General features: G+C 33.6%; 1 long non-coding RNA gene across 9 annotated transcripts; it reads left to right on the top strand.

The window, feature by feature from the left end:
* Positions 1 to 472: 472 nt before the first annotated feature.
* Positions 473 to 7,136, top strand: LOC132315757 (uncharacterized). 9 transcript variants are annotated; one of them, XR_009483846.1, is made up of 6 exons: positions 473 to 2,354; positions 3,317 to 3,365; positions 3,737 to 3,797; positions 4,586 to 5,004; positions 5,205 to 6,020; positions 6,258 to 7,136. It is a non-coding gene; the product is annotated as an uncharacterized LOC132315757 (long non-coding RNA). The 9 variants fall into 9 exon arrangements; XR_009483844.1 differs by having other exon boundaries at positions 473 to 978; positions 1,117 to 3,797; XR_009483850.1 differs by lacking the exon at positions 3,317 to 3,365.
* Positions 7,137 to 17,892: the final 10,756 nt, after the last annotated feature.

Here is a 17,892-nt window from a genome sequence, read left to right as displayed (position 1 = left end):
GAACTTGTGGATATATTCAAACTAGTAAACTTTCGTGCTTGCTTTTATATTTAGACATTGAAAATTGAAAAAAAAGTTTCAAAAATTTGTTTGATAAGATATTGATACTTTTTTACATTGGTCTCTTGAGACTTGATTTCTTGTATTTCTTGCCAATGAAAAAATATATATATATATATTTTTTAAGTTTCTTACAATATTACAAAAGTTAAAGTCTAAGCTTAAAAAACAAACAAAAACTGTTTACCAAACGTGACCTAAAATATTCTCTCATTTCTCCATACATTCTATGTCCGTGAGAACAATAAATATATTCGTAGTAATCTATATAAAACATTTATTATCTATATTTTTCAAAAGATTAAGCAAATGTATTAAATAAGTAAAGTGTTACTGTCTACATAGAAGGGCCTTTGGCTACAACAAGCCGAATGATAAATGAGCAGACAGAAGGGCAAAGCCCAACAAGAGAAATTCAGCCTAAAAAGGGCCCAATTCCCAGAGGCAAATAAGAAAGGCGTTTATGACAGGACCAAACAGAGCCGTTATCAGAGGCTATTTTCAGTCCGTCCGGCGAAGAAGCCATGGAATCAGAGCACAAGGCTGTCAAAAACGTCAATGAGGAGGCCGAGGTGGAGGTCTGCAGCACGACGGAGAAACACCCCAATCGTGAAGGATAGACGTGGAGGAAGGGCATGCCTTTAGAAACCCTAATTTCTAGGGTTGAAGTGATGGGGAGCTTCCTTGGAAAAATTCTCTGTGATTTGGATGTGATCAACGGAATTAGTGATTGGATGAGCAAATGTGCAATTGAAGAAAAGATGCGAGTGTGATTGAGGCATCGATTGACACAGAGAGCAAATGTTCTGAATTTGATGGTGATATGTAGCTACAAGTGTGCTTGAGAGTTTAGATGGAAGGCCGATGGAGAAACAGACCAAACAAGCATGTCATTGATGGAAGAGCTCCGGAATAGAGGTAGCCAAGCAATAGGGAAAAGATCATTAGTTATCAAGCCAGTAGGAAGTGGCATTGCCATTGCCGATCTTGTGTTATCAAGCCAGTAGGAAGTGGCATTGCCATTGCCGATCTTGTGTTTGATGATTTGTCGTGCAGGTTGCCAGCTCGAAGAACATGAGTGAGGAATCTTCAAGCTCCAGAGACTCTTATCTTTAATCAGGCAAGTCTTGCACTATTTTTTTCCCTTCGAATTGTTATTTTGCCAGATAATAATCACTTTATTTTCTCCAGTTCTTCTGGGCAGATTTTGGAGGTTTATATTTTTCTGCCAGTCAGTTTTATTTGAAACGCATTTGTGAGACGGATCTGGGAATTGTGTCTCAGTGCTGTTTGACATGTATACAAAATTAGTAAGCAAAATCTTGCAAATGTGGCTATGAAGATTAGTGTAAATTATATTGACCTTCAAAATAGACTAATTTTTTAGAATAACATGGATGTCCCTATCTAATATGTCATTATAGCATCCAATTAGAATGATGTCTTCGTTTAAAAAATTATGAATATAATTTTGTTCTTAAGACGTAAATTACACTGTTGTTTTTGCGCTAATGCTATCAAGTCATTTTGTATGACTTAAATTTTTTAATTTCACGATTTAGGTAATTTAACTTAAATATGCTTTAATTATAAAAAATAAAAAATAAAAAATAAAAAAATAAAAATAAAAACAAACCCTGGAACTGTGGTATCAAACCAAATCAGACCATTTTCTCACGCCTTGGTTTAGTTCAGTTCAGTTTTATTGATTTTACGGTTTGATTTGATTTCAATTTTTATGAAACTGTCAAGAGCGATTTGAATTTAAAATAATTCTAAATCAGTCCAATCCGAACCGTGTGCAACACCCTAGTTGTTGAGAAAATGAGAGTGAGTGTGCCACATAGCATATTACTCCCACATTTTTAAGGAAGATAACGCTTGTGGATAAAGAAGTATAAATTAAGGCCCTTTCACTATTAGTATTACTCCCCCAGCTGATAGATTGGACATCAATGGCTACTTCAACACTCTTACCATCTTCAACTCTCTGTTCCATTTCCACAACCAAATCTACTACCCCTTCTTCTTCTTCTTTGATCCTTCCAATTCTTCAAATTTCTCAATTTCAAAGTCATGGAAACATTGCCTGTCGTTACCCTAATTTATCACTATTCACTAGTCAACAAGTTGACAAAATCAAGAACCATTGTTAGGTCAGTAGCAGAGGAACCCTAATTCCAGAAGATGCAGAGCAGAACACTGCTACCATAGAAGGAGAAGAAGCGCCCACCACTGACCAGACAGTTTCCGTTCCAGTCTCGCCTTCCGACATACTAAACATGTTCTTTCAGGTACTAATATGCCACCAAATGTCTCTGTGTGAGTGTGTGAACTTCAACTTGGAATTTTGGTAATTTGTATGTCTTGCTTATGAGAAATTCTGATTAGTATGTGCATGTTGATGGTTTGAGTAGTGAACACCTCAATTTTGCTCTATGCCCAATGAATTATTTGTTACTTTAACAAAATCATTTATTAGTCATCAACTGGATAAATTTTTACGAAAAATGCTGCAACTTTGAATAAAATTTAAGCATTATCTTAATTTTGTCTATAATTATTGTATATGGCATTACACAAATTTTTATTGAACTATGTAAAATTTATTGAAAATGAAAAGTGATGGCTGTTAATTCTGTTAATTGGGAGGGGAGAGTAGTGAACACCTCAATCGAACCATGGATTCCATGAAAACAAGGACATGAATGGCATTTTTTTCCCCTGCGGGAAGAAAATATATTGAAGGAAAGAAATAATGTACATGGAAAGAAATAATGTACTGTAGTGAAGGCATACCTTTACAATAGAAAAGAAATACAATGTTAAAGCAACATTTTCAATAGCAATGGAAAATGGAGACAAAATGGATGTTTTACTCTTCAGGACATGTATAGCATTTACTATTTCTATTACAAGGGAAAAATGATAATGCTCACATTATTTCACTACTCTTAACGCCTCAAATACGAGGCATTTGTGGTATCGTTATAATAATTAAGTGATAATAACATATTTGGTTGTTTTTCCTTTGATTCATAGTCATCTATTTGGTGATTTGAAAAAGTTTTAAAAAATACTTAATTTAGTTTTGAATCATTAAATACTCTGTACTTGAATCCTTCTGTACTTTTCCATACATTGATTTGTTTTCTTGAAGACCTCACAATCCTAATTTATTATATGATCTTGGGAGTCATGAATGAAAATTATGTGCTTTTATATCACTTACATCCTTAACTTTCTGAATATCAAGGCGGACACTAAATGAGGCCGGTATTCCTATAGTGACCAAGGCTTTAGAGGTACATCTATCTTTGATCTTCAAATTGTCTCATGTTTTGAACTTTTCAAACGCGTAAGTATTTCCCTTCCTATTCCCTTTTTTAAAAAAAATTCTGTTAGATTTTGTGTGCAGTTTTAAGCTCACCATCTTCATGGTGAAATCTCCCAATTCTCACTATTGTATCATTGTTGGCTCTCCATGTTCGTTTGGTTGGTCAGTTAAAAAAAGTTCCTTTTGCAATGTAATGAGTTACTGTTCTATCTCATTTAGGGTATCTCAAATGTTTTCTTGTGTGCGAAATCCTCTAATATTGTCTGTCACATTGTATAATAATTCACTATGTTTTACTTTTTAACCTTTGCAATTGTATATTCATTTACTATTTTGCAGGAAGCAGAGGGCATTACAAATTTAAAAGTTCAAGTCCTTGAGGGTTATTGCTAGTGTTGAGGTTAGTAAATGCTGCTTGTTGCTTTTTACATCTCATATACTGAATTTTCAGTCAATGAGCGTTGCATCTTCTGTTTTAATGACCACCTTGTGTGTGGAGTAAAGTAAATGCTGCTTGTTGCTTTTTACATCTCATATAGTGAATTTTCAGTCAATGAGTGTTGCATCTTCTGTTTTAATGAACACCTTGTGTGTGGAGTAAAAAAATTGAAAAAATGTGACAAGTACTTCAATTGCAATGGTAGAAACTACTAAGTACCCCAAATACTATGCTTTGCTCTTGGACAATCCTATTGGGCAGCTCTTTTGCAATCATCAGTACTAGCATATATACAAGACTCTGAGAATTCAATTGCCTTTTCTAACATCAGTAACTCCTAATGTAACCTGAAATTCACACTGGTCAATAACTTTAAGAGGGCAACCATCGCCCCACATGACACTCAAACCACCAGTTCTACCTATAGGATCAACATCAACACCTAGGTGCAATCTCAGACTTCTTCTAATGGGATCAATTCTGTGGCTAGAATTTTTTGTTTCCAACAAAGCTACCATCAGATTATATGCCCCAAAGTGACTTATATTTGAAACCCTTATCAATGAACTACCTATGGAATCTAGTGGCTGCACGTGCTGTGTGGCGGTTACATTATTGAGAGTAGTTTCTCGCTCTATGGTGTATCCCATTTACATGGGAATTTTCTGTGCATTTTAATTGATCAATTTTTTTTTTTTTTTTTGGGCTAGAGATACTAATAGTAGTTCTTTTCTCATCTTTTTGTTTAGTTAACAAAACAGACGACTGTACAAGCAGCAGGGGTAGCTTCCAGTTTAGTTGAGATCATACAAGGTTCAGGCTTCAAGTTGCAAACATTGAATTTGAGTTTTGAGGATGAAGAAGACATCAACTAGACTTCATGTGCTGGTTTAGTTGTTTGAGCAAAAAAAAAAAATGTTTGAAACTCCTCCCAAGAATCTTGGAATCCAGGCAGATGCTGGAAAATGTATTGAGTTTACTCGGGGTGGTTAGTTTTATCGGCCTCTTCTCTTGTACGATGTTGTGCAATTACTTTATCAGTGGAAGTAGTTGAAGTTCACAATTTGGATTGAGATTGTCTAAATTTGTTTGATCAAACTTTGTTTTGCAAGCTGTTCTGAAATCCAGAATGCCAATATTGTGGCTTTTGTTTCCCTGAAGTTACACGGTATGTCTTCATTGTCATAATTTTGTTATTGGAACATCAATTCTAACCGTGTTTACAATAATTCATTTGGAGTCTGGTTTCATCCATCTAAAGTTCCAAGTTTTCGTCTGAATTCATTCAGTTTCATGTTAAAAATCAGAGGGGAAAATGCAACTATCATATCTGATTTCATCATTTTTTCTCCCAACTCTATGTGGCAGGTCCCAAGTTGTATTACATGCAGTGGTGGTTGTGTGATGCAGGTTTCATTTCAGGCCACCTTTGATTAACCATCATGGACTTATTTTGGACTGAAAAACTACCATCAGTTAATTGAATAATCTGCAAGGCCCTGTAAAGTTCTCAGGTGATACCTTATTTATTTCCATTGTTAGCAGTGCAGTTCGGACTGAGAGATCAACTATTTGAGCACAACCAAAGCTATAAAACTCTCAACTTATGCTTGGGGCTGACCTGACCTCCAACTTGACATGGTACTCCTGGTGCATTAAAGTTTTTATCCTTGGAGACGAGAAAAACTTCAATGTTAAATAAACTAAAAATGAGATATATTGCTTTAGGAGGAGAATTCCACCGAGTCCAGTGAGTTTCAACCTTAAAATTAGATTTGTAACTTTTGCTTGTACTTGAAATTGCCTTTATGTAGCAAAGCTGAAACTGACAATCTAATAGCTTGAATTAATGCTAGCTTGTAACTATAAGTCTATAACAGTACACATTACTCCTATATATGCCTCAGCCTTTTGCTATCTCTCTCATCATTTGACACAACTGATCTCCACCCATCTTTGCTTCTTTTCTTCGAGATTAACAATGGCCATGAAAGCCATGTTCCTGTTAGCCTGTTTGTTTTTAGTCACCATAAGGGTATGTGATACATCTCTCTCTCTCTCTCTCTATACACTCATGCTTACTTTTTCCTGGTTTTTTTTCCAATTGATTTTATATAATGTTCTGAAACTCATCAATATAGTTTGATTTTGTAGGTATCGTCTATGGCAGAGGAAGACACGAAGGTAATTCAAGACACACAATCTAATTAGCAACTATGCTAAGGTCTCAACCTTTTCAAAGACAATGTGATTGCATTTGGCATATAGAACTCTCATACCTAAGTCCCATAATTTATACTTTGGCTTCTTATGTTCAGAACTCTCATGCCAAAGTCCCATGAGACCTATGTTTTCAATGGTACAATGACTTATAATCAAGCAATCAAATTGATCTAGTTTTGAATTTGTTGGTTTTTGTAGAATGTCCATGCCAAACTCCAAGTCAAGGCTCCATGCCATACAAATGTAATTCATGCCCCAGTAGAAGCTCCTGTCAAGGCTCCTGCCCATTCCCTAGCAAAGGCTGATTATCCCCATGCCCCAAGGCTCCAACCTATCCGCCAACAAAGGCTTACCCTAATGCCCCAAGTAAGGCTCCTACTCATCCCCAAAGTCCAGGAAAGGCTCCTGTTCATTCCCAAACCCCTCATGCCCCAGGTAAGGCTCCAGCCCATCCCCCAGCAAAGGCCCTCATGCCCCAAGTAAGGCTCCTACTCTTCCACATGCTCCAGGAAAGGCTCCTGCTATTCCCCAGTAAAGGCTCCTGTCCATTCCCCGGGAAAGGCTCCAACCCATCCCCCAGCAAAGGCTTCTACTCATTCCCCTGAAAAGACTCCTGTTCAATCCCCAGCAAAGGCTCATCCTAATTCCTCAAGTAGGGCTCCAGCTCATCCCCCGGCAAAGGCCTATCCTCATACTCCAATTAAGGCTCCTACTCTTCCGCATGCTCCAGAAAAGGCTCCAGCTCATTCCCCAGCAAAGGATCATCCTTAATCCCCAAGTAAGGCTCCTGCCCATTCCCCAGCAACGGCTCCTCCTATTGCCCCAAGTAAGGCTCGTGCTCATCCCCAAGCTCCAGGAAATGCTCCTTGCTCATATCCCGTTGAAGGCTGAAGCTCCAGTCCCACTAGTGGCTCTTAAACATGGTACAAAGCCTATGCAATGCAAAAAAAAAAAAAAAAAAGGCAAATTTGCTTCAATTATAATTAGTTGCTGAGCTTGATGATTATGTTCTGACAGGGTTTATTGGACTCAATCCTGTTGCTTCATATTTGTTAATTTATTTAATTTTTATGTTGAGATGAGATGAAAGTAAATGGTTTCGTAAGCCTTTAAGTAACCATAAGTTCATGGAGCCATTTACAAGGCAAAAAAAAAAAAAAAAAACATAACAAGAACATATTCAAGTTTAAAATTAATGTCAAATATTGAACCGTAATTAACAAGAACATATTCAAGTTTAAAATTAAGAATATATTGAACAGTAATTAACAAGAACATATTCAAGTTTAAAATTAAGAATATATCGAAAAAAAGCTAAGTAATTACCTTTGTGCTACTCCGAATATGCAGTAGATAATGAGATTGATTATATCAATACAGAAGCCAAGGATACTGATGAAAAGTATAGGAGTATTGCCTGGACGACGTCCCATAGAAGACTCAAAACGTAAGCTAATTGTTGTTGTACTATAGGTGTCGGTCATATTCTCTACCGCCCTATTTTGATAGATGGTGACAAATGTTGGTCTCCTAAATGAAAAAAAAAATGCACAGATAAATTCTATTCTAAAAATGCACAGTAAAAAGGCTAAAGCTAGCCAATATGCCCAACAAAACTAGACACAATTGGACAGGCCCAATAAGATAACAAAAGAGCCCAGACCCAACAATTCAGAGCCCAAGTTCTATCATTACAAACCCTTAAAAAAGAATTATGGCACAATCTTGCACAAAATATTTTTCAAATCTTTAATCAACTTAATGTAAATTATTAAAATTGTTTCTTAATTTTGATCAAGAAAAAAACTATTATTCAATAATGGTCTCGTATGGTATGAACATCCAATTAATAGATAAAAAGTATAAACGTAGACATAATAAGGATTAAATTGCAATCAATGACGTTCCATTATATATATACTGTCTACATATACATATAAATATAGGGACAGACAGACACAGTTTACATGGGTGAAAGAAACAAAATCCAGAGAAGACCATTCCAGCCAAAGAATAGCAAAGCAATAGTTTTAGCATTGAGATTCGACTCCATGAAAATAAAACTGTCATAATTGCTCAGTTTAAAATCAACATCACCAGTACAACGGCATAGGGATTTATATAATTCAATTAGCTAGGCAAAAAAAACATTTTATTTTCTCTAGCTCTTCTAGGCAGATTTTCGAGTTTTATATTTTTCTGCCAGTCAGTTTTATTTTCATTCCTTTTGCAGGCGATTTGAAAAGCATTTGTGAGACAGATGTGGGAATTGTGTCTCAGTGTTGTTTGACAAAGCATGTATACAAAATTAGTAAGCAAAATATTGCAAATGTGGCTCTGAAGATTAATGTGAAGGTTGGAGGAAGGTATACGCACAGTGCTTGTTGATGCACTATATATCAAGGCGTATACCGCTGGTCAGCAATCGGCCTACTATCATTTTTGGTGCTGATGTTACGCACCCATCCTCATCTCGGGGAGGATTCGATCCAGCCGTCTATTGCGGCCGTATAATGTTTTAGAACATGTTTTTCTTTGTTTGCCTGGAATTTATTGAGGTTCTATTACCAACTAATGTTCATTTGTTTGAATTCTAATTTAGGTGGTTGCTACCCAAAGATTGGCAGGAGGTTACAAAGTATGATGGCTTGGTTATTTACTAGTATTTATGTTATTCCGTATAAAGATTATACTCCATATATGAAACATTCGTGATTCACACATATGAAATTACATATCACCAAATGTCAAGCAACTGGTATTATAAGAACCATAATCCTTATCAAACTAGTATCATAACAACAATTCAGAGCCCAAGTGTCATCCATATCACCAGATATAAATCTAGTATCATAAGAAAGTGAATTATGTTTACATATGAGTAGAGTCCCACTATCACCGCGCAATGTCGGCTATCATAAATCCAAACACAGTAGAATCTTCTTCCAAAGTCAGATAATGCACGTACCTCTAAAAATAAAAAGAAGATTAATACAAAAAAAAATTAGGTTAAAGAGCTAAACATACTAAATTAACTTAGCTAAATTGCTTAAATTAATTTACCTCCTCTAGCGTCAGATAATGCACGTACCTCTAAAAAAGAAAAAAGAAAAAAGAAAAAGATTAATACAAAAAAAAAATTAGGTTAAAGAGCTAAACATACTAGATTAACTTAGCTAAATTGCTTAAATTAATTTACCTCCTCTGGCATCATATAATGCACGTACCTCTAAAAAAGAAAAAATAAAAAGAAGATTAAAAAATAAATAAATAAATAAATAAAAAATAGGTTAAAGAGCTAAACGTACTAAATTAACTTAGCTAAATTGCTTAAATTAATTTACCTGCTCTGGCGGATGTAGTAGATATAGTACATTATTATTTGGATTACCCCAGAGGGTAAGCCAATACCAGTGGACACTGACAAAATTATCCCGAACCATATAACCATACCCCAACCAAATTGCTGCATTCAGCAAACCTGCTTATCCAGACAACAAGGACGATCAAAATCATAGAATAAGCAAGGCAAGTAATCACACCATTCATTATACCTGCGGAGATAACCGCAATTGGCATAGCTTCACTGCACCGAACACGAATCACACCTCCCTGTTACAATCAAAACTAAAATAAACATTTAATTGTACAAAATAAAATAAACATTTAATTGTACAAAAATTGATGTTATTTAACCTATTGAATTCTGAACCTACCAGAAGCAACACATGATTGCACTAGACCAGCACAAAACCATCCAACAAAGTCAGTTGAGTGTCCGGTAAGAAGGCAAAACACCCAAGTAACAAACACCACCACTCCAATGCAGCATAAGTAAGCAAACCTCCTCTATGTAAACAAAAATTTACTGTCAAATATTGAACAGTAATTAACAAGAACATATTCTAAGTTTAAAATTAAGAATATATCAAAATAAAAGCTAAGTAATTACCCTTTGGGCCCCAACTATCGATACCCAGTAGATACCGAGATAGATCGTCTCAATAAACAAGCCAACCATATTGATGATAAGCAAAGGGGTATTGCCTGGATGACCCAAAACATACCGCTAATTGCTGTTGCAATATAAATGTCTGGGGTCATATTCTCTGGCTCCCCATTTCTACGGATGGTGTCAAATGTTGCACTGCAAAATTCAAAAATAAAATAAATGTATACTATAGTATGATGATTCTAAAAATGCTCAAGCTAGCCAATATGCCCAACAAAACTAGACTCGTTGGATAGGCCCAATAAGATAACAAAAGAGTCCAGGCCCAACAATTCAGAGCTCAAGTGTCATCAGTCGGACATAAGTACCCTTCAATAGAATTAATGTTTGTCTGTTACTGGAAATTCAAGCACCTCAGTTTTCAGGCTGAAATGAGCAGCAATATTCAACCTGAGTATTGCAAGTGACGGAGCCAAAAGTGTTTTGTGGTCGAAGGGCTTGCAGTGAAATTACATATCACCAAATGTCAAGCAACTAGTATTATAAGAACCATAATCCTTATCAAGGTCATATAACATAAACAGTACATATGAGTAGAGTCCCACTATCACCACGCCATATAATCTTGTTCCAAGGTCAGATGATATGCACGTACCTCTAAAAAAAAGAAAAAATAAAAAGAAATTAATACAAAAAAAAAATAGGTTAAAGAGCTAAACCTACTATTATAATCACACCATTCATTATACGTGCGGAGATAATCGTGATTGGCATAGCTTCACTGCGCCGATCACAAATCACACCTTTCTGTTACAATCAAAACTAAAATAAACATTTAATTGTACAAAAATTGATGTTTTTTAACCTATTGAATTCTGAACCTACCAGAATGGATAATGAAGCATAATAAATGACTAGACCCAGAACAAAACCATCCATCAGAGTGTCCGGTAAGAAAGCAAAACACCCGAGTAACTATCATCACCACAAACACCACCACTCTAATGCAGGATAAGTAAGCAATCCTCCTCTATGTAAACAAAAATTCAAAATAAAAGCTAAGTAATTACCCTTTGGGCTACTCCAAATATCCAGTAGATACTGAGATAGATCATCTCAATAAAAAAGCCAACGATATTGATGATAAGCAAAGGAGTATTGCCTGGATGAACATATCCATAAAAGACCCAAAAGATACTGCTAAATGATGTTGCAATATAATTGTCTGGGGGGTCATATTCTCTGCCGCCCCATTTCGACAGATGGTGACAAATGTTCATACAGAGCCATCGAACCGGCCCAACCAGCAACCAGAGCTGTATGCATTATATGAACAGAAAGCAACCAGCCGGGATCATTCAATCCAACGGTATGAACACGATACCAAGGTAAACTCTCTCAATACAAAATCTAATGTTTTGAAAAAATAATAGAAAAATTTTCTCATATCGAATTCGAAGTACCATGCTATTATTACTTAATATTCATATTTCATATGGCGAAGGCATAGTCTTCTTTTTTCTCTCAAATAAAAACAAATCTCATTGGCGCCAAGCGTGAGGGAATGCTAGACGTTTGGTAATTTCTCCCCCGACCAGGATAAAAGATCCCATTGAAACAGCAAAATGAAAAATAAAATAATTGCATACTATGGTATGATGAATTCTAAAAATGCACAGATAAAAAGGCTAAAGCTAGCCAATATGCCCAACAAACTAGACACAATTGGACAGGCCCAATCAGTTAACAAAAGAGCCCAAGCCCAACAATTCAGAGCCCAAAGTGCTATCATCACAAACCCTTAACAAAGAATTATGGCACAATCTTGCACAAAATATTTTTCAAATCTTTAATCAACTTAATGTAAATTATTAAAATTGTTTCTTAATTTTGATCAAGAAAAAAACTATTATTCAATAATGGTCTCATATCGTATGAACATCCAATTAGTAGATAAAAAGTAAAAATGTAGACATAATAAGGATTAAATTGCAATCAATGATGTTCCATTATATATATACTGTCTACATATATATATATATATATATATATATATATATATACAGATATAGACAGAGAGATAGAGTTTACATGGGTGAAAGAAACAAAATCCAGAGAAGACCATTCCAGCCAAAGAATAGCAAAGCAATAGTTTTAGCATTGAGATTCGACTCCATGAAAATAAAACTATCATAATTGCTCATTTTAAAATCAACATCACTGGTACAATGGTATGGGGATTTAAATAATTCAATTAGCTAGGCAAAAAAAACATACCTATTTTTTTTTTTGCCGACACCACCCATTCCCATCAACTCTCTTCTTTCAGAAAAGAGACCTATATTATTAGGACAAAAGAGGAGAAGTTTTAAAAGCGTCAATAAAATTGTAAAACATATATTCTGAAATTGAAAACCAAACTTCCAAATCATTAATTCCCATTAATAAATTGTTCGAGTATCACATCATAACAATATTATATATATGTATGTAGAAACAAAAACAAAAAATCAGTATGTAAAACATGAATAAATAAACGTAATCAATAGCTAAAAATGCCAATCAAGATTTTAGAAAAAGTAAAGTTTTTTACCTGATGACCGAGGAGGCATGTTTCTTGAGCCTTGTTCTTGCTAAATGTTAAGGCCCGATGCTAACCCTAAAAATAAGAAAACACTTGTGAGGAAGAGGTTTCACAATCTCCCTCATAACAACTAAAACACCACCATCTAATACTATCTGTATCATGTATCAACCCAACCCAACTATGCTTTCGGTCAAAATGTTGGACACCTATCCGTAGAAATAGGTGTGATTAGGTATAGGTGCGATTAGCACATATTATACTCAGCTCTTATGTTATATTAATCCAATATCAAAGTACAATGCATCAGTTTAGGAATAATCTTCAAAATTAACAAATCAATATCCTAATATTATGCATTCTAATAACAAAAAGAAAATCAAAAACAAAAATTTGAAAATAAAAATATGGCAGAAAGATTGAATATATCCTTCATTACACAGATTGTATTTCTATGTGAAACAAAACATCAGGATTTCTCAATGGGGTGGGCTAAATCAAAATATATCAACCAAAATCAACTGTTGTTTAATACAATTTTAGTTAACTAACAGTGTTTCTTTAGACAATTGACTGATTAAGGCATAAAAAATCCTATTTGGGTAATTAATAAAAAAAATTACCAATTTATTTCTGAACAATTCACTACTCAGTACCCTATCTCTTCTTTTGACCAATTTACTAATCCTATTTGAGAATATACTAGTGGAAGCAGAGTGTGAGGTAGTTCATGGCAAGCCCCTTCCGACACTATGGAATTCACTCAAAAGCATACTTTTTGTAAGTATTTTAATTTTCAAGAAGTAACTTTAGAGCTTTACCCTATATTAAGTACTTTTGCTTGTCAAAGTTATTGTTATGATTTTTTTTTGTAGTTCTGAAAAGATTTCCATCTTCAAAAAGCTTGGCATGTCGATAAAAATTGTTTCAGATTCAATCTCTGCAGATTTCTAATACAATTCAGATTTTTTTTTTTTTTTCGTCTTTCATGCCCAGATTCAAATTTTCTTGTAGACATAATTGACAAAAAAAAATAATAAAAAATAAAAAATAAATATAAATAAATAAAAAATACAGAAATAGAAGTTATGGAAAGAAAAATATATATATTTGTTTTGCTGGAATAAAATGTAGATTACGGTGATTACCTCAAAATGCAATGCAAATTTTGTTACTTTATATTGTAAAAATAAAAAAATAAATATATATATATATATATATATATATATATATATATATATATATATATTTTAAAAAGATCATAAAAAATTTCACCAAATAGGATTTAGTTCCTTGATTAGTTGATTTAAAAAATAATAATAAAATTTAAAAAAAAAAAAAACCCATACATACAAGTTAGCAGTTGCAGAGAGGGAGGGGGGCAAGCTTGAGAGTTGAGAGACAGCGGGCCACCGACTGAAGCTTGCGAACGGCGAACCCGAACTGGAACAGCGGGCGATGGAAACTGAAAGATATGGGTTTAGAGTTTTTGAACAATCTGAAATGATATGCCGATACGAGTTTTGAACTGAAATATATGGGTTTTGATCTTCTGATTCTTGTAGATTTCGTAGTTTGCAGTTGGAGAGAGAGGGGGGGGGGCAAGTTCAGAGTTGAGAAAGATGGAGGTGATTGGGGAAGCTGAAATGATTTGCTAGGGCAACATTTTTTTTTTTTTTAAGGTTTGAGGAGTAAAAGTGAATCGGACGGTTGAAGATCTATCTAGTAGCTTTCTTAATTGGACGGCTAGGATTGACTCTGGAGTTTTGAGTCTATTCCTTAGGCTTGAATGTTTAACTCTTATTGGCCCAAAATGTTACCACTTTTATGATACTTTTGCGTTGTTAAAATCATGATTAAGTAAGATTTGTTATTTCCTTAAAATGTTCTTTACTTAGCAATTAATTATAATAGACTGCCACATTAAGAATAATATTTGAGTGGTTGAATTGTTGTGCTTCAGATTACCTTATCCTCACCTCTCTAACCACTTATTATAAATTTTGAGTTCCTAAGATGCCTTTGTCGCCTTGAGTCAGCCTGTGTATATTTGGCTTGAGCCTTTAATTTTAGTGGAATTGATTGGGTAGATTAATTCTATTAATAAAAAAAAATTACTGGGCTAAAATTAATATAGTAAAAAGAAAATAATAATAATAATAAAATTCGAGTGAGCTCAAACCCACCCATACATCCGTCCTGTCCAATAAAAAGTCATATGGATTTCATTAAATTGGAAGACAGATGCACAGGAGTTGTTAGCCATCTCATTCTTGCTTATACTCTCACCCTTTCGGATCTATTCCACAAAATACTATTGGGATAACAAAATCAAAATTAGTCTGATGAAAAAGAAAGGAAAAATGTTCTTTTTTTTTTTCTGGTGGCCCATCAACCAACGGGCCTTTGAATTAAAAACTAATCAACGGCTGTGGAGGCATGTTTGGGTATGACACAGATCAATCCCACCTTCGAAAAGTTTGAATGATAGCTTTTGGATTAAAAATTAATCGATGATTGTGAAGGCTATGACGCTAATCATAGCATGATATCAGTTGGATACACAGGAAAGAAAAGTTTTGAAAAAATAACATTTGTTATGAGATAAAATAAAGGAAAAAAAATAAAAAGATAGCTATAATAATATAGATAATATCATTGTTTGGATAAAACAAGAGAGAAAAGGAAAAAAATGATTATCTTACTCTTTTGTATCTAATCTAAATCAAATAGCTTGTTTTCAAATTGTGCGTGTGTGTGTGTGAAGATCATATTCATGGTGATGATCAAATTTGGAGCATAAGGCAGCGTGTAAGTGAGATATTTTGTTTGATCAAATTTGGAGCATAAGGCAGCGTGCAAGTGAAATATTCATGGTGATGATCAAATTTGCAGTGTGCAAGTGAGATATTTTGTTTGACCAAGTACTAAAATTGAGCTCATCTTTTCCTTCAATCTATTTTTAACGAGTTTGAATAATTGCATAAAAATATTGATTCTCTGTAGATATAATTTAGAAGGAACGTCCAGACAAACAAAAGGTAAAATAGATAAAGACAATAAATTTAGGCTGCCCTTATTTTTTACTTTCTTAGGCAGAATAGAATTTAAAAATAAATAAAAAATAAAAAATAGATCCAACAAATCCCTAGCCTGAATATCATCAGGCAGCACATCATCAAAATGAAAATCTACATAAAAAAATTATGGTAATTTAATAGAAGTTTAAGAAATTTAAATTATGGTATATATGGGCCCACCTCTTAGCAACTGGATCAATCAGGCTCAACAAATTTAGGATGAATTAGTATTCACTAGCAGGACTCAAAAAACAGCTCCCTGCTCCCCTGAATTACTGACACAACAACACAAAAAATGTGGTGCCTTGTAAGTTGTATCCTGCATCCTTATATTGTTTATGTAAATGACAGTTGAAAGCAGAATGAACAGACCAGCCAAACTTATGGGCATGCCGTCAGGGGCGGAGCCAAGGGGGGCTGGGGGTGGCCATGGCCCCCCCTAATTTTTTTAAAATTTTTTTTAGTATAGGTAAAAATAAAAATAATATAGTAGGTATGGTATAAAATCTATACTTGCCCTCCTAAGAAAAAAAAAAAAAAAAAAAAAAAATTATTTCTTTAATTAGCATTTAACAAAAGATAATTTATATACAATCTAAAGGAAAGTGATTTAATTGACGACTATAGAGTCCCGATAAAAACTGACTCACATAAAAATTTAATGTGACTATCTTAAAATTTCAACTCAAATACAGTTTTTTCCATAATGTGATTATCTTAAAATCCTTGCAACTATTATTTCCATAACCTTATTATCCTATTTTATTTTTATTTTTATTGGAATGCTTTTATAAGAATTCTATAAGAAATTAATTTTTACAAAATCTAGAATAAAATTTTCATTTGGAGTTTTGAATATTAACAAAAATCGATGATTGAATAATCTAAATTCTTACTTTATTAATTTGTTTGTGTTTTTTTTATCATAATTATAATTTTTATTGATATATTGTGTAATGATTATTAATTTGTGCAAGTATTAAATAAATTTCATATTTTTTTATAAATTAAAATCTAATTGTTTAATTAAATTTTTTTTATTATAATTTTAGCATAAATCTTATTTGTGTTTGTTCAAAAAGTTTGTTTAAACAACTGTTTTTTTTTTTAATTTAAATAAATTGACAAAAATTTAGATAGATATATTTTTGTATGAATACCTAAGTAATTTTTTTTTTCCCCAAAAATTCTAATGTTGCTTATATTTTTGGTCCCCCCAACTTCAAGATCCTAGCTCCGCCCCTGCATGCCGCAGATTGACAAAAGGTGTTAGAGAAGCTGGAGTAGCCAGAGAAGAGGAGCTAATTTGTTGCACCGAATCTGATTTGCCCTAGATTTTGTGTTAAGTTATTAGGACTTCAATGTAATAAAAATTTTGTGTACAGAATTATGAAAGATAATTTTGTTTTAATGAAAATTTTACTTAACTTGGTTTTCTTTCCCTTCAAATCTGGCCAAATTTAGAGGGATTCAATCCTTTCTTTTCTATCCAATTCATCTCATCCAAACACACTATACATTATCATTTCCTTTCTTTTCTCTCCAAGTCACTTTAAATCTATCAATCCAAACAAAACATCAAGGAATTTTACATCATCCATGAGCCTATAAATTTTGAGGCCTTAAGCGACGGCCTTTGTCACCTTGGGTCAGGGCCAGCCTTGAGCTTATTTGGCTTAGGCTTTTTTTTTAGTATGGTGGCTGAGTTGACTTGGATAGGCTAATTTTATTATTATTATTATTATTATTATTATTATTATTATTATTATTATATATATATATATATATATATATATTGTTGGGCTAAAATTAGTATAGTAAAAAAAAAAAATTGGACCAGAGCCAATCCTTATATCCACCCTTGGCCATAATCTTCTTGAAATCTTCAAACATTTGGATTGCTACCTATGAAGATATTAAGTCATTCACAAACAAGTAAACAAAAAATATATCTTTATTCTCACTTACTTTGGTGTAAAGAGCATGTTCATATGGTAGGGGTGCAGCTTGGGTTGGGTAACCTGATTTTTTGGGATTAGGTATAGATTGAGAAATCTCAATCCGAATTTAATTAGAGTTGAACTTGGATTGAGATACTAACAACCCGAGCAATCCCAAACCCAAATTCTAATATTATTTTCATATATATTTTTAATTTTTAAATACATTATATATAATATTTAAACTATAATTACCTTATTTTTTCAACTTCATTTG

Source organism: Cornus florida, unplaced genomic scaffold (assembly GCF_030987335.1).
Source record: "Cornus florida cultivar Cherokee Brave unplaced genomic scaffold, ASM3098733v1 CherokeeBrave_3.0.0_Hap2_Chr07, whole genome shotgun sequence".
Classification (NCBI taxonomy): domain Eukaryota; kingdom Viridiplantae; phylum Streptophyta; class Magnoliopsida; order Cornales; family Cornaceae; genus Cornus; species Cornus florida.
The sequence above is the reverse complement of the archived record's forward strand: the minus strand, read 5'-3'. Positions and strand labels throughout refer to the sequence as shown.